Below are 18,444 nucleotides of genomic sequence, written 5' to 3' on the forward strand. Positions count from 1 at the left end.
TCCAGCTTCCTTGATCCAAGTAAAACCACACATACTCTATATTTGTTATAAAATTGTTGACAGATGACAACGGCTTCTTTTTGAATAGCTCTGTCTTAATTGTTAACTCATAACTAGTAATCTATTTGTTTCTACATGGTTTTATCTTATCAGACAGCACCTGTTGTGTCTTATACTCCCAATCTCCATATGGTGTCCCTTTTGTCTTTCTCTTTTCTACCTGTCCCAGAATTTTCCCTGTCTCCTAGTCCCACCTAGCTTCCTGTCTCTACTGGCTATTTGCCAAACAGTATTTTTTTCATTAACCAATAAAAGAAACATATACACAGAAGGATATCACCCATCAATAAGGGACATTGTTAATTAGGAAGAACTTAGGTGATAGTGGCCTGTCTATGTATGATACTAAATTGAACTTTTCTCTGCATGTATTGACTACAAAGATAATCAGCTTTTATTTCCAAAAGAATTGCTAATCTTGTCAGCTGAGAAATATGTATAACCAATACGGGATAAATATTTACACTGTCATCTGAGGTATTGCCAGATGGATTAGACAGAGAAACTCTTAAAATGTTTTACAGTATTTCATTGGATACTTCATTCTGAATTATGAGCAGAAAGGAAGTCAGTAGTTTCATTTATCACTTGTGATTTCTTAATGTACATATAATATGATCAGTGACTTCCTGTTCCTATAATTATTCTTTATACAACTTACTGAACCTATTCTCTGAATTTGAAAGCCAAAAAATTATATCAAATATTTTTTGTCAACAAATTTGTTTTCAGGCCAATATAAGTAATGAAGATGCACACATATATAATTTATACTTTATAGCTGTGATAGGGAATTAAATTCCAGGAAACATTGTCATGCTCTTTTACAAGTAGGCATCAAATTAGCCTCATATGTAGTGTTTCAATGCAATGACATGAATTTTACTTTAGCATATATTTATGGCAGGAAATGAGTGAAAATTAAGAAAAATTGAAAACTGAACAATTCCATTGATCTGAGTCTGGATGTTATGTTATTATGGAATTCTGAATTCATAGATGTATACTGATTGGATCTGAGTGAGAAGCTAAGATTTTTTACATCCACAAACATGTTTTGTTTGATTTAGTAATTTCAAGCCATTGAAACAAGAACAACCTACCTCTGTAAATCTTGTGCACCATTGTAACAAATGATTAGTCAAAGACAATTGTTGATCATGTGGGGCATTTGGAGACAATGATCCTACTTTCACCTTTAGTCCAATCCCTTTTGGGAAATTCAAAATGTTGATAATGCCATACTTAGAATATAATTTAGATTTCATATCCATTATCATATGGCTTCCCACATGATTACTGATATATTTATTCTGTAGCAATGGGTGGAGCTAAAAGAGATACATGAACCTACTATTAAAGTAGGTCTCTGACAGTTGCAATAGAACCAAAATAATGGAAAGTCTCTCTGTGCTTCTTGTCCCTGAAGAAAAATGAAATTTTAGTATAGGTAATTTTACTTGTAAATGAGTAATAAATGGAATCCTAGCTGATAAGAAATACTATTGTAATCATAAAATGTATATCTGATTCACACATAAGTCAAAGGTGAGGCAAATCTCAACCCTGGACATCCCTATTTATTTTGAATTTATATCTAAGCTTTCAAAGTATAACATGAAGGTAAAATGTAAAAATGGTAATTAAATGATTATTTACATACATAACCATTGTTGCAGTGTTTAGTGACAATGTTATATTTATGCATCTACTTTTTTATTTCTACTGTGAAAAATGTGGAAAGTCGACCTTTTTCTTATTGAAACTATTAACAAGGTGACTCTGAGACAATTTGTAAAACAAATTTTGTACTGCTTAAACACATTTTATTTTGTATCTGGCACCTAATTTTTCAGGGAAAAAGAAACTTTGCTAAGTATTGAGCTCCAGAGAAATAAACACAAGCATTCCTATGCTATTTGAATACATATACCACAACCTACAGTGTTCAGGTTTGGTAACTTTGAAAATAATCTCAGTGTAACAATGTAGATTTTAAAACATAATGAAGAGATGTTACCTGCCAGGGGAGGAATACCATTTCTGCTCCATTTTTATGTTGCTGAATTTTAATTTGCTTAAGAATCATCTTATGGAGACTGTGGCCACAGTATATACTGCATTATATATATATTAAATCTATTCATTCATGGCTGTGTCAAAATTTGGCTTAGTCAATAAATCCAAGGAAGCATTGGGTTGACAGTTCTTCAATTTGCAATCACTTTGAGAAAATGGGAATTTGCAAAACAAATGCCATAATTTAGGAAGATATGTATCTTCCGGGTATTTGGAAGGTTGAACCGTTTGTATAAAATTTGCATAATCCACAATCTCCTCATAGTAGTGTGAAAGCATGAGACTACCATGGAAACAATTGAGCATAAAATAATCAATGTGGTTGTTTGTTGGGGACTGCTAGAACCTTGAACAAAATGGAGTCTGTCAGCCATTTCTTGGCCTTCTGCCTATGTGACTGCGAGCACACATGCCCTTGAGACAAAGGAAAAGGTTAACCATAAATGTTAAATTTACACAGGGCAGCCCACCCGCCTAGCCAGGGGGAAGTAATCCTTATAGAGCAATTGTCCTTGTTAACAAAAGGTTAAAGTGTTCCTTTGAATACTTCCTACCCCTCCCTAATTCCTGCACCTGACTTACACTGACAAGCATTTGTAGAATGCGACTGATGTCTGATGGAAAATTATAGCTTTGCCTTTACCTTATTTGGTGTGTATTTGAGTTGAGACTTGATTGGCATGCTTGTACTGCCCCCTGAGATTCTTTTTCTATAAGTACCATCACACCCCAAAAATAAACGCTCTTAATCAGCAAAAGTTGTCTTGAGCCTGTTTCCTTTAACCTCTTGAAGTTTACTTTTAAGATCGGATCTGCTCGTGAAGACCCACCAAATTAGTAGCGGCCCTCATCATCTCATCCCCGCGGGTTGGGGATCCCCACCGGGGGTCGCAGTTGTTAACATCCCATTGTTAATTCATAACCCAGACTTTGCATATTGTTAACTTCTGCCCTATGTTTTTCATTACAACTTGTAGAGAATCAGTGTCTCCAAAATGATAATCACATGTGCAGATGAGTCTTGGATCTTTCCCAGACTTTTCCAGAATTTGTGTGAAAATGAGTCCCAGGTTCCTGAAATCATGTCCACAAAAGCCACACAGACTTTATTTTTCTCCATCTCTGCATTCCTATGTGGTCATCTGTAAAGATCAGTCCCACCCAGCTCCATTTGAAATGAAGCATCAAAGAGACAATGCCATGTGGCAGAGATATATCATTGGGAGCCATCTGATAGAGATATGTGCCCAATCACTCAGAATATTGTCAAAAGGCCCAAAGGTAAGCTAAGAGGAAAGCAGAGTTTTGATAAAAATATGAGAACATTGGCATCCAATGCAGTTTTACTTTCCAAGCAACAGTTGGGACTTGTTAAGATGCTAATCTATACATTCTAAGTTTTAAGACATACCCCCCTGTGATATTTCAAAAATTTATGTCAAGACTAATAAGATTAACAGAACCATTTGTCTTCTCTACCCTGTTATTCCATTCTATCAAAGTAGAAGTATAGAAAAATCATTAAATGTCTAGATATTTATTCTTTGTCAGATTGAAAATTCAAATGACATTGTTTTACCTGTATAGAATCTGAAATATCACCAAAGGAATTCTGCTTTCGTGTTCCATCACACCACTCTCCCTTACCTGTGGCATTTTGTAAAGTTGAATTAGTGTCCCCATATGGGCTGATACTACAAATGATGTTCCTGTAAGTGCATCTGCTAACACCTGCTCCTCTTTACAATTGTAATTAGCTTTGGCACCATTTATCCCCGTGAGCCAAAAAAAGCATTCATAAGAGTATTTTTTTCACTGAAAGGGATATTATAAAGATCAAATCCAAGAGATGTATTAGGTAAAAGATGATGGCTCCTTTTCATCTCCTCAATGGCAAATACCAGAGCCAGGACAAACTGGTAGTTCTTAAATTTAAACCTGAAATAGGATATAAAATATATATAGGAGGAAGGGCTTAGACAACACACATCTGCTCTTTTAGTTAACAAGTTCTTTTTTTCTACAAAAATAATATTTTAAAAATTCAATTGAATGTCTGGAATTAGAAGGGGTGTTTTATAGTTAGAATTCATTGTGATCCTACAGTTATAACCACAATTAGTCAAAGCTAAAAGTGAGCATGTTTTATTCATCTTTCTTATGAGAATAAACTAAAACTTCTGCCCTAAAAACAGGAAATAAACCCTCAAATATAGAAATGTTCTGATATCTGGATCATAGTTTCTTAGCCTCTACAAATATATAAAACCAACATTTTGGAATTTACCAAATAAGTTTTCTAAGGTAACACTCTTTTGTTTATTTTGAAACTACAACTTATTTACAACCTCTCTCCTTTACCTTTCATAAAACTAACTTATCCTATTTATACTCCAACATTCTCCTTCAAATTCATAGCCTCATTTTTTCATCAGTTGTTATTCCATGTACACACAGACACATACACACACACACACACACACACACATATATATATATATATATGTAGCATTTCAATCTATGTAATATACCTGTATATGTGTTTCAGTTCTGACTATTTAAGGAAATCAAGAAGATACAAATAGGAAGGGTATAATTCAAAGTACCATTTTTTGCTGATGATATGATCATATATATATGAGTGACTCAAAAATGCTACCAGGAATTCCTTACAGTTGATAAAGAACTTCCTCATATTATCAGGATACAAAATTAAAGCAAAAAATACTAGCCTGCAGATGTGGAAGTGACAAACTAAATGGGAAATAAACTTTGATAATATCGTCTGCTATACACTCATCATTGTAAAATATCTTAGGGTATCACTAAACCAGAAATTAAAAGACCCATATAATCAAATGTTTAGGAAATTGAAGAAAAAAGTTATAAAAAGATGTCAAAAGAAGGAAATATCTACTATGTTCATGGATTAATACAATAAATAGAGTAAAAAATACAAAAAACAAAAAATCATACCAATAGCACTGCACAGATTTACTGTAATTCCTATTAAAACCTTCTGCAGAGCTCTGCACAAAATTGAAAGGAAATTTTTTGCCTTCATATGGAAACATACACACAAAAACTCACACAGAAACACAGTCACACACACACTATACAAAAGTAACAGCAATAAAAGTTTAAAATCTTTCTGAATGATATAAGAACTTCTAGAAGTATCAATGTTCCTGATATCAAGAAGTATTACAGAATGATTCTTGTACTTGTACTTCAGACTTTGAGTAAAGACAAATTGGTATTTCCGTAAAAATAGAACCATTCATCTATGGAATCAATTTTAAGGCCCAGACATATATGCTTACTTCTGTGAATTCCTTATATTTGACAATGATGTACCTTAAGCAAATGCTTCTGGTCGAATTGGATGACTTCCTGTAGATGGATGAATATATATACATGTTTATATGTCTGCACAAAAATGAATTCCAAATGGAAAATGGCTTCAATATAAATCGAGATATATTATAGAAATTCAGAATATGATAGAATAGAAAGTTGTGAATACAATTGAAATCTTTTGGACATTGCCTTAACACTGATAACACAGGCACTCAAATCAACAATTAATGATGGGGCCTCATGGAATGCAGAAAGTTCCTTATGGCAAAGAAAAACATTCAGACAAATTGGCAGAGTAGAGAAAGGCAAAATAATTTTACTAATATGTTGTTGATACAGGACTTACATTCAAAACAAAGAACTCAAAAACATCAAGAAAACAAAAAAACTGGGTGCAAATCTAAATAGATGATTTTCAACAGGAAACTCAAATAGGTGAGAAGCACCTAAAGAAAGATTCAGTGTATATTAAAAATCAAACCTAATTTGTTTTCAACTTCTATCGATCACATTATCCAAGCAAGGTAAATGAAGCAAATAACATCTCATTTTGGCAAGGATGTAGTGTAGTAGAAACACTAATCCACTCTTTTTGCTACTGCATAGTTGTACAGCCAGTATAAATATGTGTGGGATTCTTCAAGAAGTGGAGAATGGACATACCTCAAATTCCAGTATATTACTACTCTTGGACATACACCCAAAACTTGTTTCATACTGCTAAACAGACATTTGGTCAACAATATTTATTGCTACTATGCAACATGAATAATAAAATCCCAGATAATCTGGTTCAAGCTGAAAACAAAGCAGTCAACCACTAAAGAGGGCTTACTACTACAAAATTTTCAGACTGAAAAAAGAGCAACTTTCTGTCACAGACCCCATTATATTCCTCTCTAGTACTGAGATTAAAGTTGTGTACCACCATCTACCCAGCTTATATGACTAATGAATGACTGCTTGGATTAAAGTTGTGTGCCACCATTGCCTGGTCTGTAAAGCTGACTAGTGTGGCTAGCTTTGTATTCTGATATTCAAGCAAGCTTTATTAGATCATAAATGAAATATACCCATATTTCCCCTTTTGTGACTAAAATAAAAAGGATATAGCACTAATATAAGAAAAACAATGTACAGTAAGTACAAACCTATGTACAATATAAATAGGCATTACGTATATAAACCATGTCGTGTCCATTTTTAATTTGACAAATACAGAGAAAATACTCCATTATCTAACATATCTTGATAAGTTCAAAAGTTTGCAACTAATTCTCTTTCCATTCTGATTTTCATTATCAAATTACCTTTTAATGTCTCTCAAACTTTTCCACTTTAAATATCTTTATTGAAAATCTTTTCTGAGTCTGGTAAACCAGGAAAACAATAAGTATGATTATCTAATCTTCAACTCCCTCAGGCATGAGAGAAGGAAGTAATAACTGAGTAAACAGGAAGTATGAGCAAGCAAATACAAAAAATATGAGAAATGTCACAATCAAATGGCTTTCTGGACAGTCACCCAAGTTCTACTGCAATGTTGGAGCATTCATCTTTGGCCTATAGACCTTGAATATCTGACAGACCCTTTTGTGAAACAGGATTTTTGAAGGACTGTCCTGCCTTATCTTGGCATTATTTTGTAGTCACTCTTTTTATGTGCTGCTCACTGAATTTGGACAGCATACTGTCAGCTGTAGAGGTAAGAGTACTTTCATGCTAACTGGCTTACTTTTGCAACAAAGGAAGCAACTCCACGTGGAAGTTCTTTGATTTTCATCATCTTCTCCAATGTAGAACTGTGCTCCAGGAGTAGACATGCCTCATTGGAAAAAAAACAACCTATGTGGTAATCTCAGCACTTGGGAGGCTGAAACAGGAATATTGATAGCTTGAGACCAGCCTGGGCTATATAGTAAGATCCTATTTCCAAAACAATAGTACATACAAAAAAGAAAATCTAAGAAAGAATGCACATGTCATAGAAGCATACACACACAATGGGTAAGATCCAAATACAGTCAGTGGACATCTGTGATGGAAATATCCTAATCTGATATGCTACTATTGTTATGAAAGATAGTACTTTTGTGGAGGCTACGTTAATATACTAGAGTCCTCTATTACTTTTACAATTTCCTATAAAATCCACAATTATTTCAAAATTAAAATTTCAGATATGGTTATCTTAGCAGCATGCCTAAAAATAGGTTATATGGACTAATTCAATTTCTAGAAACTCTCATGTGGCAAAAGAAATCTTTAGTGTTCTCAGATATACCATTAGGTGGTAAAGGATATTGAGGAAGTGATTCAGAGAGATAGGCATGTAGAAATGATTTATGTATGAATGAAAGGGTACATGCCTGCCTTCTGGATCTGGTAATGCATGCTAACAACAATTCATTTTTAAGCTCTCTCTCTCTCTCTCTCTCTCTCTATATATATATATATATATATATATATGTATATATATACATATATGAAATTTCACAACAATAAGGTCAGCTAAAGTCATTTATTTATGTGATTCCTTCCTTAAGAATCATTTAATCAGTGTGCATTATCATATTGAACTATGTGAGGTGTGGGTGCAAGTGGAGCTCAGGACTCTAGCAATTGTGCCCTCTAGGAAACAGGAACTGTTTTCAACCAAATACCATGACCTAACCTAGCTCCGAATGTGTACTGCACACTTTGTTCCTACAGTTACTAACTGCTTGAAGACATTGGCTTATCAAAACAGTCGGGCTGGAGGAGGTCAGGGTACTAGTGAAATTTCTAGTGAGGACTTGAAACCCAAGGGGATAGCTTAGGTTTTGCATTGCAATAGTAAGATAAGGGGCAATTTTTTTGGCTTCCCAAAGGACTTATGTTATTGAAAAACATCTTAAATGCTATATTCTCTAGATCCATAAAATATATCTGCTTTTCCTTGAAAGTATACCTAATGTGACTGCAAGTTTAATTGTATTGGGTGACTAATTACTAACCTGAATCTGCTTTTTATCTGTATAGTTGGTACTAGAAATTTGAATTACATTGTTAAATGAACTGTATTAGTACAGTGCCTTGAACAAGATTAGAAACAAATATACCATATATTTTAATAAATTAATCTCAAATTTTTATCAAAATGCCATTTGTATACAATGTACAAATTTCAATCCAATATAGTATATTTAAAACTAGTAGTTGCCTTTTAAAAGTAGATTCAACAATACACCTTTTTTATTATATAATATATATATGTATACTCCCTTTTTCCTTTTCAGACTGGATTAAATATAGAATAAAATACCCTTTTATTCTATAATATCTGTGTGCCAAAAGAACTCTGAATCTAATAACCTTATTAAAATTTCTTCCTGACTGTAACCTATAACAACCTGGAAACATCCACCTAAGCAATACAATATATCCAAACCCAATGAAAAAGCTTCAACCACACATCCCACTTCTTTGGAATGTGAGCATCAGGTTCTTAAAGGTACTTCTTGTTGACTGTGGGCAACAGCATTTTCAGAGGATTCTGAAAAGAAAAATTTGGACTAATTATGAAGTATTGGGAGACCTTGCTGTATATCATTTTTGTATAATGGGAAAGTGCAGATCTTTGTCTCAAGTCGTGGGTAGAGTCATCTGTATGGCTGGATCATGTCAGCTAGCTACCTCAAAATTTTTCTAAGGTGTGTGTGAGGCTGGATAATCTCAGTTAGCCACAGGGAAATTGTTCTAGGTGGTTTGTAATGAAAAGAAGATATTTAGATGGTGTTTCTCAGCTTCATGGTGTTGTCATATTCCTGGTGGAAATATCATTATCGGGCCCCATCTTCATTTTGGAGACTTCAAAGGTGACTGTTAGATAGGTTCATGGTTCGTTGGAGAAAACTCATGGAGATTCAAACCAGTAATCACGTATAAGAAAGTAGATAAAACTTTTTCTAGAATTAGCTAGTACTCTATATGAACATTAACATCATGACAAAAACTTTAATAAATATATATATTTATATGCATGACATATAAACCTCATATAATCTTAAATAACATATATCAAGAAAATTTTAATCAGTCAAAATAACACCAAAGGATTATGAGTTTACTGACAAAATAATAGTCCGCTAAATTTTGTTGGTTCTTCTGACATGAGAAAGTGATTTTGTATTTTCATTTAATAATCATGCTTTGGTTTAAAGGAGAGAGCCACATTCTAAATCTAAAGCCAGCTTCAATACTTATTGAACTGGGATTACAAAAAGATCGTTTGCATTATATGTCTGTAGAGAATGTTAGAAACAAACATTTGGGAAGATTTCTGAAAATTTTCTTTTGGGAATGTGATATTCTTTTTCTTGGGACAATTTTTTCTGGATGATTTGTCTTTCTTTTCTTCAGATGCATCATTTCTCCAGTGGTCTTCAGATTCCTTAGCTGGATGACCTTTTTCTCCTGGAAAGACAAAATAGAAACCCTTCTCCAACCCTAATTTCAGCTAGGTTCTCTTTTGGCAAGTTGTATCTCATAAAAAGAAAAGCACTTGTTAGTTTTAAGGTTAATTTAGATTAAGTGGCCAAATTGCTTGATGAAGTATCATCTGTTCTACTTAAGAGATCTCTCTTTTTTAAATCAATATTTATCAATTTTGATGGTATCCACAGATTTTCTTCTCCCAAGCAATGAAACAAAATTTCTTCCCCAATGTAACACATGTCTTTCTTTCTATTCTGTGGTCAACACATATATAAAGTATATCTGATTATTTAATTCCATTGTTTGTTTCTATTATTCAATATCTTCCCTTTGCTGATGTTCCTTTCTTAGTAGAAAATTCAAAATAAAGAACGCATTATACAATGAATTTTGGGGGATCTTTTTCATCATTTTTTGTTTATTTATCATATGCTTTAGAGTTCGATTTGTATTTTCCATAACTGCCTGCCATTTAGGATAGTGTCATTTATCTGGCTTATCATATACTGTGCAAAATGCTGTTTCATTTTCTTAACACATATGCTGGATAATGGTTTGTCTTTATTTGTACAGGTATAACCATGATGGCCATAAATACCAGCCAATCTGTGATTGCAAAATCAGCCTTTTTTGAACTAAAAGAAGTTGCCCATTGAAAACAATTTTTACAAAATTGAGCAAATCCATGTTTCATTCCTTTGAGCATCATTTGGGTTACTTCCCACATGTTGTAGAGTTTGGTTATACAAAGAACAAATAGTACTTTTCCTTACAATTTCCTTCTCTTTTAGCAATGTGATAGACAATACATTTTTCAAACCTTTGCTATTGACAATGTTTTTTCCTGAAATTCTTAGGCCTTCAGAACATTTCCAATCAATAGGTGAAAATTTTCATTATTACCTTGTGCTAGAGGGCCTGGCAGAACCATGTGGGATTTGATGTGTGTTATTTATATGGGATGATTCTTATTCCTGTATCTAAATAATAATGACAATTCTATATCATTTGTTATAAATTCAGTGGTTATAATATTCAACACAACACTTCGCTCATATTGTAAATCAGTAACTACATTGAAAGGTTCTATATGATCAACTAACACCATGAAAATAGTACGTAATTCTTACTTTTGGATGGAAATCTAAAGATATAGATCCATTTTACTCAAATTTTCTGACTTGTAACCTACCTTGTCTGATCCATTTGCATGAGTATAGATTGGAGGGGCTCTAGATATTGGTGTTTCCTCTACAATTCCACAAATGATCCTGTTAGCTCTTTTTATAAGTTGGATTTTCTAGCTTCTTTGTTCATGATAACTCCCAAATGTTTTCACATGGTTCTTACCTTGGTTCACTTTCTGTGCATAATTTGTCAGCTTCATCATTAGTAAAAGGTAGTAAAAGTTCTACTTTGTCTATTACTGCTATTTAGCAATGTCTCAATTTTCCTTTTAACATCAACTAAGAAAAAATTTCCATGTAAGTTTTTGAGTTTTACTTGCTTTATGTGGTAAAAAATATCCATTCTATGACAATATCTTCCTGCTGCACTAAAATTCTTATAGGGGAATACTTAGAGGGTAATGTGACCAGAATGCAATTAAAGATTGGACCATATGACACATATTTGCAATCTGTAATTGTTTACACAAGTGGCCCGAAAAACTCCACAAGGGAATGCCTATAGCTGATAAACACCTTTAGCAATGAGGCAGGATACAAGGTTAACTCAAAAAAATCAGTGGCCCTATTTTATATAGATGATGAAGTGGCTGAGAAAGAAATCAGAGAAACATCACCCTTCACAATAGCCATAAATGGCATCAAATATCTGGGGATAATGTTAACCAAGTAAGTGAAAGACCTGTATATCAAGAACTTTGAGTTTCTAATGAAAGAAATCAAAGAGGATATCAGAAAATGGAAAGATCTCCCATTCTCTTGGATTGGTAGGATCAACATAATAAAAATGGCAGTCTTGCCAAAAGCAGTATACAGATTCAATGCAATCCCTTTCAAAATTCCGGCAGAATTCTTCACGTACCTTGAAAGAAAATAATCAACTTTATATGGAAAAACAAAAGTCCCAGGATAGCTAAAACAACCCTATATGGGGGGTGGGAATAAAACAAAAAAAACCCAACACTATACAATAAACAAAATTCAGGAGGCGTCACCATACATGACTTAAATCTCTATTATAGAGCTATAGTTCTGCAAACAGCTTGGTATTGAATGCACAAAAATAGACAGGTAGAAAAATGGAACCGAATTGAAAACCTTGATTTTAAACCACACACCTATGGACACTTGATTTTTGACAAAGAAGCTAAAACTATACAATGGAAAAGGCAAAGCATCTTCAACAAATGGTGCTGGCATAACTGGGTATTGGTATGCAGAAGACTGCAGATAGATCTATGTCTATCGCCTAGTACACAACTTAAGTCCAAATAGATTAAAGATCTGAACATAAATCCAACCAAACAGAAACTTTTTGTTTTGGTTTTACGAGACAGGGTTTCTCTGTATTGTTTTGGAGGCTGTCGTTCCACCCCAGCATGGAACTCACAGAGGTCTGCCTGCCTCTGCCTCCGGAGTGCTGGAATTAAAGCCATGTGCCACCTGTGCCTGGCCCACACTGAAACACTTAGAAGAGAGTGTGGGAGATACTCTTCAACGAATTGGGAAACAGAAAGGAACCTAAGAGAGATATGCATGGTACCTCAGAGCAGGGGAATGAGGCAAAATCTCTTGAGCATATTGGGATCAGGGGTGAAGGGACCAGCAATTGTGAAAAAGGGAGGAGGATAAGAGAAGAAGAGAGGAGTTTAGTGGGTACCAAGAAAGTTAACTTGGGAAATTAGGGAGTAAAGTTGAGAAATACCATAATAGAGGCAGTCACTATAGACTTGAGGAAAGCTCTGGCACTACTGGGACCTCCAGTAATCTACAAGGATGACACCAATTGGCAAAATAAGCAATAGTATAGGGACTATTTTAAATGCACATTCCTGATAATGAGTTTGACTACTACCATTATGCCATCCTGGAAGCTTCATGTAGCGATTGATTGCAGCAAAGTCAAACACCCACAGGCATTTATATGACTATACTCAAGGTACTGGACAATCTCTATCTATCTATCTATCTATCTATCTATCTATCTATCTATCTATGTATCTATCATCTATCTATCCAAACACCTTTTTTTAAACATTTTTTATTTTAATTTTAAATAGCTTGTTTTACATGTCAATCCCAGTTCCCTCTCCCTCCCCTCCTCCCGCACTCCCCTTCACCCCCTCCCACCCTATTGCCAAATCCTTCCACATAGGGGATATCTAGAGTCTGTCATTTTACTCTTGGTAGTGTCCAGGCACTCCCCTAAGAGTCCAGGCTGAGAGAGCATCTCTCTTTGTGCTATAGGCACACGAAGACAGTTTGTATACCAGGGATAGACACTGATCCAGAGCTCAGGGCCCCATATGTTGCCCAGGCCTTCTCACTGATACTCACATTTGGGGGGTCCAGATCAGTCCCATGCTGGCCTCCCCACTGTCGGTCTGGGGTCGAAGAGCTCTCCCTGTTCAGATCAGTTGTCTCTGCTGGTTTTGCCAGCCCATTCTTTGCCAATTTGCTCATCACTCCTCTCTCTGCCACTGGGTACCTTGGATTCAGTTCAGTGATTGTGTGTTTGCCTCTGCTTGCATCAGTCACAGGATGAAGGCTCCCGGATGGTTATAGACATCAAGTTCATTATAAGGGATGGGCATTCGAGGTGGTCCCTCCACTATTGCTTAGCTTGCCAATTGGTGTTATCCCTTTAGATCACTCGAGGTCACTCTGGTGCCTGATCTGTCTTCAATCCTATGATTCCCTCTTCCCCCTATTCTACCCCCACCCCCTCAACTTCCTTTTCCCCCGTGACCAACTCCCTTCCTCTTCACCCCCTCTCTTCTTCCCAGGTCCCACTCCCCCCCATCCCTCGCTGTGTTCCCCATCCATTCAGAGGATCTTGTCTCCATCCTCTTCTCTTGGGTACTATGCATATATGCATATCTTTTAGGTTCTTTCCTGTTTCCCAGACTCTCTATCTGTGGAAGAGCAGACTGGCACTATCCTGATCCATATCTAAAATCCATATATGAGTGATTACATACCATGTTTGTCTTTTTGCGACTGGGTTACCTCACTCAGGATGGTTTGTTCCAGTGCTATCCATTTCCCTGCGAATTTCAAGATTTCATTTTTAAGAGATTTGTTGATTTATTCAATCATTTGGATTGTTATTTCATCTATTTCTTTAAGAGTTTTTCTCAGTGCTATCCATTTACCTGCAAATTTCAAGATTCCACTGGTTTTTTTCTGCTGAGTAATACTCCATTGTGTAAATGTACCACATTTTCTCTATCCACTCTTCAGTTGAGGGGCATCTGGGTTGCTTCCAGGTTCTGGCTATTACAAACAATGCTGCTATGAACATAGTGGAGCAGATGCCCTTGTTGTATGAACCTGCCTCATTTGGATAAATGCCTAAGAGTGGAATTGCTGGGTCTAGTGGTAGATTAATTCCCATTTTCCTGAGGAATCTCCATACTGATTTCCAAAGAGGCTGTATGAGTTGGCACTCCCACCAGCAGTGGAGGAGTGTTCCTCTCTCTCCAAGTCCTCTCCAGCATAAATTGTCTTCAGTGTTTTTGTCTCTAGCCATTCTGACAGGAGTAAGATGGTATCTCAGACTTGTTTTGATTTGCATTTCCCTGATGGCTAAGGATGTTGAGCACTTTCTTAAGTGTCTCTTGGCCATTTTAGCCTCCTCTACTGAGAATTCTCTATTTAGCTCTGTACCCCACCTTTCAAGTGGATCCTTTGGTTTTTTTTTGAGACTTGTTTCTTGAGTTCTTTGTAAATTTTGGAGATTAGCCCTCCGTCTGATGTAGGGTTAGTGAATATCTTTTACCATTCAGTAGCCTGCCTTTTTGTATTTTTGACTGTGTCCTTTGCCTTACAGAAGCTTTTTAGTTTCAGAAGGTCCCATTTGTTAATTGTCGATCTCAGTGCCTGTGCCACTGTTGTTATGTTTAGGAAGTGGTCTCCTGTACCAACTCGTTGAAGAGTATCTCCCAGGTTCTCTTCTAAAAGTTTCAGTGTGGCTGGATTTATGTTGAGATCTTTGATCCATTTGGACTTAAGTTTTGTACAAGGCGATAAACCTGGATCTCTCTGCAGTCTTCTGCATACCAGTACTCAGTTATGCCAGAACCATTTGTTGAAGATGCTTTCTTTTTTCCATTGTACAGTTTTAGCTTCTTTGTCAAAAATCAAGTGCTCATAGGTGTGTGGGTTAAAATTAGGGCTTTCGATCCGGTTCCTTTGTTCTACCTGCCTATTTTTGTGCCAATACCAAGCTGTTTTCAGGACTATAGCTCTGTAATAGAGTTTGAAGTCAGGTATGGTGATGCCTCCTGAAGTTCCTTTATTGTATAGGGATGTTTTGGCTATCCTGGGCCTTTTCCATATAAAGTTGATTAATGTTCTTTCCAGGTCCTTAAAGAATTGTGATGGAATTTTGATAAGGATTGCATTGAATCTATAGACTGCTTTTGGCAAGATTGCCATTTTTATTCTGTTGATCCTACCAATCCAAGAGCATGGGAGATCTTTCCATTTTCTGGTATCTTCTTTGATTTCTTTCTTTAAAGACACAAAGTTCTTGATATACAGGTCTTTCACTTCCTTGGTTAACATTATCCCCAGATATTTGATGCTGTTTTTGCCTATTTTAAAAGCTGATGTTTCTCTGAATTCATTCTCAGTCACTTCATCATCTGTATATAATAAGGCCACTGATTTTTTTGAGTTTACCTTGTGTCCTGCCACATTGCTGAAGGTGTTTATCAGCTCTAGGAGTAACCTTGTGGAGTTTTTTGGGTCACTTATGTAAACTATCATATCATCTGCAAATAGTGAAAGTTTGACTTCTTCTTTTCCTATTTGTATCCCCTTTATCTCCTTTTGTTGTCTTATTGCTGTAGCTAGAACTTCAAGTACAATATTGAAGAGATATGGAGAGAGTGGACAGCCTTGTCTTGTTCCTGATTTTAGAGGAATTGCTTTGAGTTTCTCTCCATTTAGTTTGATGTTAGCTCTTGGTTTACTGTATATTGCTTTTATTATATTCAGGTACGTTCCTGTTATCCCTGATCTCTCTAGGACCTTTATCACGAAGGGGTGCTGGATTTTGTCAAAGGCGCTTTCAGCATCTAGTGAGATGATCATGTGGTTTTTCTTTCGCAGATTGTTAATATGGTATATTACATTGATAGATTTTCTAATGTTGAACCATCCCTGCATTCCTGGAATGAAGCCTACTTGATCATGTTGGATGATTTTTCTGATGTGTTCTTGAATCCGGTTTGCGAGTATTTTATTGAGTATTTTTGCATCAATGTTCATGAGGGAAATTGGTCTATAGTTTTCTTTCTTAGTTGTGTCTTTGTGTGGCTTGGGTATCAAGGTAATTGTAGCCTCATAAAAAGAGTTTTGCAGTGAGGCTCCTGCTTCTATTGTGTGGAATACTTTGAGGAGTATTGGAATTAGCTCTTCTTTGAATTTCTGGTAGAATTCTGCACTGAAGCCATCTGGGCCTGGGCTTCTTTTGTTTGGGAGACTTTTGATGACTGCTTCTATTTCATTAGGGGTTATAGGTCAGTTTAGATTGTTTATCTATTCTTGATTTAGTTTTGGCAAGTGATATCTATCCAGGAAATTGTCCATTTCCTTTAAATTTTCAAATTTTGTGGAGTACAGATTTTCAAAGTATGCCCTGATGATTCTCTAGATTTCCTCAGAGTCCGTTGTTATGTTCCCTTTTTCATCCCTGATTTTGTTAATTAGCATGCTCTCTCTCTGTCTTTTGGTTAGTTTGGACAGAGGTTTGTCTATTTTGTTGATTTTCTCAAAGAACCAACTCTTTGTTTCATTGATTCTTCTCAGTGTTTTCCTGGTTTCTACTTGGTTGATTTCAGCCCTCAATTTGATTATTTCCTGGCGTCTTCTCCTCCTGGGGGAGTTTGCTTCTTTTTGTTCTAGAACATTCAGCTGTGCTATCAATTCTCTTGTATGACTGTTCTCCAGGTTTTTCATGTGGGCACTTAGTGCTATAGACTTTCCTCTCAGCACTGCTTTCAAAGTGTCTCATAAGTTTGGGTATTTTGTGTCTTCATTCTCATTCAAATCGAGGAAGTCTTTAATTTCTTTTTTTATTTCTTCCTTTACCCAGCGATGGTGCAATTGTGCATTGTTCAATTTCCATGAGTTTGTAGGGTTTCTGCGATTTGTGTTATTGTTGAATTCTAATGTTAAGGCATGGTGGTCTGATAAGATGCAGGGGGTTATTCCATTTTTTTTTATCTGTGGCGATTTGCTATGTTTCCTATTATGTGGTCAATTTTAGAGAAGGTTCCATGTGGTGCCGAGAAGAAGGTATATCCCTTTGTATTTGGGTGGAATGTTCTATAGATGTCTGTTAAACCCAGTTGGGTAATAACTTCTATTAATTCTTTTGTTTCTTTGTTAAGTTTCTGTCTGGAGGTCCTGTCTAGCGATGAGAGCGGAATGTTGAAGTCTCCTACTATTAGTGTGTGAGATTTTATGTGCATTTTGATCTTTAGTAATGTTTCTTTCACGAATGTAGGTGCCTTTGTATTTGGGGCATAGATGTTTAAAATTGAGACTTCGTATTGATGTATTTTTCCTTTGATGAATATGAAGTGTCCTTCTTCATCTCTTTTGATTGATTTTAATTTGAAGTGTAATTTGTTAGATATTAGGATTGCTATGCCCACTTGTTTCTTGGGGCCGTCTGATTGGAAGATCTTTTCCCAGACCTTTACTCTGAGATAACGTCTGTCTTTGATGTTGAGATGTGTTTCTTATATGCAACAGAAGGAAGGGTTCGGTCTTCGTATCCATTCTGTTAATATGTGTCTTTTTATAGGCAAGTTGAGGCCGTTGACATTGAGGGATATTAATGACCATTGATTGGTGATCCTATTTTGCACTTGATTTATTGTTAGTAAAGTTATTTTGTGTAGTTTCTCCTCCCTTTTTCTTTTGGTGTTTTGTAAAGTATGATTATATATTGCCTGTGTCTTTGTGAATGTAGTTATCTTCCTTGAATCTAGGTTTTCCTTATAGCATTTTCTGTAGAGCTGGATTCATGGATACGTATTGGTTAAATCTGGCTTTGTCATGGAATATTTTGTTTTCTCCATCTATGGTAATTGAGAGCTTTGCTGGATATAGTAGTCTTGGCTGGCATCCTTGTTCCCTTAGCGTTTGTAGGACATCTGACCAGGATCTTCTGTCTTTCATCGTTTCCATTGAGAAGTCAGGTGTAATTCGGATAGGTCTGCCTTTTTATGTTACTTGGCCTTTTTCTTTAGCTGCTCTTAATATT

General features: G+C 35.6%; 1 pseudogene; it reads right to left on the minus strand.

Moving 5' to 3' along the window:
• The window catches only part of LOC121136475, a 60,060-nt pseudogene that overhangs the window by 32,437 nt on the left and 9,179 nt on the right, over window positions 1–18,444 (minus strand).

The sequence above is a fragment of the Mesocricetus auratus genome, unplaced genomic scaffold (assembly GCF_017639785.1).
Source record: "Mesocricetus auratus isolate SY011 unplaced genomic scaffold, BCM_Maur_2.0 Super-Scaffold_100282, whole genome shotgun sequence".
Lineage (NCBI taxonomy): Eukaryota > Metazoa > Chordata > Mammalia > Rodentia > Cricetidae > Mesocricetus > Mesocricetus auratus.